This window comes from Nannobrachium achirus (genome assembly GCF_963921795.1).
Source record: "Nannobrachium achirus genome assembly, chromosome: 10".
Classification (NCBI taxonomy): domain Eukaryota; kingdom Metazoa; phylum Chordata; class Actinopteri; order Myctophiformes; family Myctophidae; genus Nannobrachium; species Nannobrachium achirus.
Window position 1 is genome coordinate 11,016,776 of NC_137819.1, and position 6,614 is coordinate 11,023,389.

The following is a 6,614-nucleotide window of genomic DNA, read 5'->3' on the forward strand; positions in this document are numbered from 1 at the left end:
GGGATATATTTTAGATCACAGCCCAGTTTTCGAACTGCAATCGTTTGTATCCTATGATTCCTCTGTTTTACATTAAACTATTTCTGAAACACATGACACATCAAAGTCTGTACAGCATACAGTAAAGGGTGGGGAGTAGAATTATTGGTGAGGTAGGCTAATAAGGAAGCTTGGTTGCAGAAACATTAAAAGCAGATTGGCTACTTTGACCTTATTCACTTTAGACCATCATTTCATGTTCTTGACCCCACTAGGTGTGAAGTCATTAAAGTCCTTGTTGAATTGTTTCATTTCAGAGCAGTGTGTGGAGTCCAGACTGCAGGTGAAGATGAACTCTCCAGACTCAACCAGGGCCGTTTCTATTAAACAGGAGGAACCTGAAGATCAGCCACACTTCAGTAAGTTTAACCACTTGAACCCTAGCATCGCTATGCAGGGGGAACATGTGCTGAAAGTAGTCCATCTACAAGCTCACAACTTGTTGAGTATTATGTTTTTAATATTGTTTCATAACTTCATGATGAAGTGAACCCATTGAGACTGTGTAACAACATTACTTGTATTTAGTTTAAAAATCATTCTGGCGTGGTGTTGACTCGAGCAGTGCCAACTAAGCGCTATGTTGCTTTTGTACTATTCACCATGGGCTGTTGAATATAGCATGTCTGTAGAAAATGGTAGAGGAGAACAGAGGAGATATAGGGCCTAAAATTCTTTGACTTTTTTTAGTTTTACAATTTTGAAAAAAAAAAAAAAAAACATTTTTAAAGCTATACTGTGTAAGATGCCCAACTAGTGGTCATTAGCCCTATAGCAAACCGCAGTCGCTTCCGCGTCTTTCGGCCGTTTTTCGTACCTTCAGACCCCCGCGTCTGCCTCCACCTCGCTGAGATCTATCTTTAGAGGGGTCCCTTGTTCCTGTGCGTTCAGTAATTCCAGAGATACGGACTCCTTCACCCTGCCTGGTAGGCGAAATTACCTAGAGACGGGATGGTACAAACGGGTGACAACAAATATGGCAGCCATAGCGACCCCACTTCAAGATGCGCTGTGATTGGCCGGCAGTTGTATAACCCTCGCTGTGATTGGCCGGTAGTGTGATGACGCAATTTTGGCGCGAGATCCGGTCCCCGGCAAGGATCACAGTTTACATATATAGAGAAGGCTTTACAGGCTGAAATTCACGGCGCGGATCTTCTAAAACTTTTGTGATTTAATAGTTAGGAGAATTTTAAGATTTGTTTTATAAAAAAAGTTACATAGTACAACTTTAAATTGCTCAACTAACTGATCTACAAGCTCACAACACAGATCATCAAAGGCTGCTTACAGGGGACTGCCCATAAGTCCGAAGGTTCATTAGTCTGAATTTATTTAGGGTTAATGAGGTTAGGGTTAGGGTTGGGGTTATGGTTAGGCATATTATTCTTAACAGATTAATTTAGTTCGGACTAATGAACCAAATACCATCTCTCATACCCACTTGTTAGTTTGGGGATATATTTTGGATCACAGCCCAGTTTTTGAACTACAATTGGTTGTATCCTATGCTTCCTCTGTTTTACATGAAACCCTTTGTAAAACACATGACACATCAAAGTACTGTCTATAGTAAAGGGTGGGGAGTATAATATAATTGTTGGTGAGGTGAGGTTGGCATAGAAGGAAGCATGTTTGTAGAAACATTAAAAGCAGATTGGCTGCTTTCACCTTATTCACTTTCAATTCAAACTTCATTCAAGACACTCATATGGGGTCATTCATGATTCATATAAGCAAAAAAAGAAGAAAAAACACCAAATAAACAAAGCATGAACAAACAAGGAGGACATAAAAGGCAGGACATTCATCCTTGTCTCTGCACATACAGGCTAGAGCTCCAGTGGCTCCATAGCTTAGATCAGGGGTTCCCAAACCTTTTGGTCTCAGGGCACCCCATAAATATCTTTTTTAATCCGAGGCACCCCTACATTATAATTTTCACTCCCAGCACCTTAAATTTATAGCATATCGTCGTTGTCGGGTGGAAACCTTGTATGTTCAAAACCGTTCGTTTTGTATTTATCATCTATAAAATGTACTAAACTAGTTAAAACAGCAGATCTACAAGCACACAACGCCTCGCATCGCAGTTCCTTCCTACATACACCTTCCATTCTAGGCTGAAACATAAAAAGGGCTTTATCTATGAATGAGATGCAAAGAACGCCAGGGAAGCAGAGATCTGATTGTTTTCACGGCGACACTTTACCGATGGTCGCCCCCGGTTTGGATTTTAGTTTCGCGAGCGTTTGTAAACAAATGGATTATCTTCCTCAATCCTCAGTGGACACTCACATGCACACGCACAAAGCTTCCGAGGCTCTTCAAAATAAAGCTTGAGTGAACGGCGGCAGCAGCATCACCTTAGAATAGAACCCACTCCTTGCACATACTGTAGGTGCCATCCTATAACTACTAGGAGCAGTGAGCAGCAATTCTACATGGCTCGGGGGTGCTCAGGGTTAAGAGTCTTGCTCAGGGACACATTGACACATTGCTGGCCTGGAATCGTACCAGGGACATCCAGGAGCTCTGGCTGCCCAGGCGGCCTCACTGACCACTCTATTGCTGCTATGGCCGCCACTTATTGTTGATATACAGTATATACTTATCCAATAACAGTACAGTACGTAAGCCAGTGTTTTTCAAACTTTTTGTGTCCATAGTTTTGTACACATTGCAATGATAATGTGTGTAACCACAAAAAATGTCCGTCGACCACTCTTTTTCACTGAGGAAAACTAAATAAGAACTAAGCTATGATACTGGTGGGACAACACAGTCACACGTGTCATCTCTCTACTTAATGGTTGCGTCTCAAGTTGCTAATCTCACTGCTAAACAATGACCTGCGTGTGGCGCGGCTCAGGAAGTCCTGGCCTGGATATCCTCTGGCTGCAACGGAAGCCCACAACCCCTTGTTGCCTTCCAGTCCAGACTGACTAAATGGTAAACACTGTCCCTTGTTGCCTGGCTTCCAGACTGACTACATGGTAAACACTGTCCCTTGTTGCCTGGCTTCCAGACTGACTACCAGTAAATGGTAAACACTGTCCCTTGTTGCCTGGCTTCCAGACTGACTACCAGTAAATGGTAAACATTGTCCCTGGCTGTCGATGGTTTCTGAGATTGCGCTGGCATTGTTCCATTCCTTCTGTTGTGCTGCGCCTTGGCCGACCTACCCTCTCTCAATCAGTGGTATAAAGTAGCTAAATAATTTACGCACGTACTGTATTTAAATTACATTTTAAGATGCTTTTCCTTTACTGGTGTATTAGTGGGAGAAATATGTGAAAAAGGTGTTCACTTCCGGCAGAAAGCGTGAAAATTTGCACCTAGGGGTATTTTTGTGCGCTGAATTCAAAAATTGACGGTCCCAAGCACTTTTCTCAAATTCACTTTTCTCTCATTCACTTACCATAGGGTTAGGGTTAGGAAAAAAAGACCCCCCAAAAATCTTCTTTAAGTAGCATGTGAGGGGTCTATCTAGGGGGTTTTCATGATTCTGAATACATTCCAAGCATTTGTTTTGCACAAAAAACATTCCTTGGGGAAGAAATGGACCCCACAAACTATGGTTTAGTGATGAGTCATCACTTTTCAAAGTTTTGTTGTGTCCATTTCTCGGAAAGGAATGTTTTTCGTGCAAAACAAATGCTTGCAATAGATTCAGCATCCCGAAAAACACCTAGTTTGACCCCTCACATGCTACTTGAAGAAGATTTTTTGGGGGGTCTTTTTTCCCTAGTATGGTAAGTGAATGAGAGCCACCAGATCCCATGGGAAAAGTGCTTGGGACCGTAAATTTTTGAATTCAGCACACAAAAATACCCCTAGGTGCAGATTTTCACGCTTTCTGCCGGAAGTGAACACATTTGCCTTTTTGGAGCTGTGTGCAGCTCCCTATACGTGGCTGTGTGGGTCTGTGTGTCTGTCTGTCCGTATGTAGCCTGAGAGTAGCCTGACTTCGGCGCGTAACTAGTGCCGCACCATTTACGCCACTCGCGCAATATATACATCAAAATGTGCGGCTCGGCCGGGAATGGTGTTCTATTACCTTTCGTTCCGATCCGCCTTACCATGCCGACGCAATCGGCAAAAAACGACGCTTAATTGTCCCCATTGACTTATAATGGGACAATGCAAGAAATCACTTTCAAGTATTTTTCTCTCGTAAACCATAGGAGCTACAGTTTCAAACCTCGGAGAGGACATTCATAATGATTTTAAGAATGAATCGAAAAATAATTACATCACTCGGCCTCATGGTGGCGCTATAACGGCCCACTTCACGTTTTGCCCCGTAACTCTTGAACCGTAGATCGGAAAATTAAAATTCTTTTTTCCCTGGATTCCTTGGGTCAAGACGCATCTCCCCATATAGGCCACGCCCATTTGCGTCAGGATAGATTTTCCGCCATCTTGAATTTTCTCCAAAACACACTTTTTGCTCCTTTTCCTACATATTTTCTTCAAATGTCACAAAAATCGGTACACATGATCTACACACACACACACACACACACACACACACACACACACACACACACACACACACACACACACACACACACACAGCTCCACTTCACACGGGTGTGATTTTTTTGTTACATATTTCTCCCACTATATTGCCAATTTTCAGTAAACTTTGACTTCTACTCCACTACATCTCAGAGGCAAATATTACACTTTTTTGAAAACTTTAAAGTCCTATCTGCCTCCAGAACAAAGAGTGTGTGGTCACTGTACCACCACTGAGGTCGAGAATGAGACACAGTTTCTATTAAAATGTGACAGATATAATAACATAAGAGCAGAATACTGTGAGACATTTGAACTGTTAATTCCAAACTTCACAGTTCTAGATGACAATGACAAACAACACATTCTACTAGGAGAGGGACCTGCAGCACATTTAGCTGCACAATATGTGACCGCATGTCACACACTGAGGGACACGTAAGCAAACAACACTCATTTGACTATCTTGACAATGGACTATATTTTGACACACACACAGCTCAATTATTCACATTTGAATCATTATGACAGCATTTGCATATTGTATTTTATGTGTATGTTCGATTGTTTGTTGTTGTTTGTTTTGTTATTCTTATTACTTTTTTTCCACTGCACGTGATGCTTTGGCAATATTGTAATTGTTACACTCATGACAATAAAGCTATTTGAATTGAATAGTTACTGGTTACTTGTAAATAACAACTAGTACATTATTAGAAAACATACGTTGACCACTTCAGCCCAGTACATTTCCTCCATTTGAAAATAGCTGATCTACAAGATCATTTGAAGACTTTTTTCCACCACTGCTCGCAATAATATGTTTTCCTTCTCTCTCTGTCTGTCTCTCTCTATCTCGCTCGCTCTCTGTCTGTGTGTGTGTCTCTCTCTCTCTCTCTCTCTCTGTCTCTCTCTCTCTCTCTCTGCCTGCGTGTGGCGCGGCTCAGGAAGTCCTGGCCTGGATATCCTCTGGCTGCAACGGAAGCCCACAACCCCTTGTTGCCTTCCAGTCCAGACTAACTAAATGGTAAACACTGTCCCTTGTTGCCTGGCTTCCAGACTGACTAAATGGTAAACACTGTCCCTTGTTGCCTGGCTTCCAGACTGACTAAATGGTAAACACTGTCCCTTGTTGCCTGGCTTCCAGACTGACTAAATGGTAAACACTGTCCCTTGTTGCCTGGCTTCCAGACTGACTACCAGTAAATGGTAAACATTGTCCCTGGCTGTCGATGGTTTCTGAGATTGCGCTGGCATTGTTCCATTCCTTCTGTTGTGCTGCGCCTTGGCCGACCTACCCTCTCTCAATCAGTGGTGTAAAGTAGCTAAATAATTTACGCACGTACTGTATTTAAATTACATTTTAAGATGCTTTTCCTTTACTGGTGTATTGCCAATTTTCAGTAAACTTTGACTTCTACTCCACTACATCTCAGAGGCAAATATTGCACTTTTTTGAAAACTTTAAAGTCCTATCTGCCTCCAGAACAAAGAGTGTGTGGTCACTGTACCACCACTGTGGTCGAGAATGAGACGCAGTTTCTATTAAAATGTGACAGATATAATAACATGAGAGCAGACTACTTTAAGACATTTGAACTGTTAATTCCAAACTTCACAGTTCTAGATGACAATGACAAACAACACATTCTACTAGGAGAGGGACCTGCAGCACATTTAGCTGCACAATATGTGACCGCATGTCACACACTGAGGGACACGTAAGCAAACAATACTCATTTGACTATCTTGACAATGGACTATATCTTGACACACACACAGCTCAATTATTCACATTTGAATCATTATGACAGCATTTGCATATTGTATTTTATGTGTTTGTTCGATTGTTTGTTGTTGTTTGTTTTGTTATTCTTATTACTTTTTTTCCACTGCACGTGATGCTTTGGCAATATTGTAATTGTTACACTCATGACAATAAAGCTATTTGAATTGAATAGTTACTGGTTACTTGTAAATAACAACTAGTACATTATTAGAAAACATACGTTGACCACTTCAGCCCAGTACATTTCCTCCATTTGAAAATA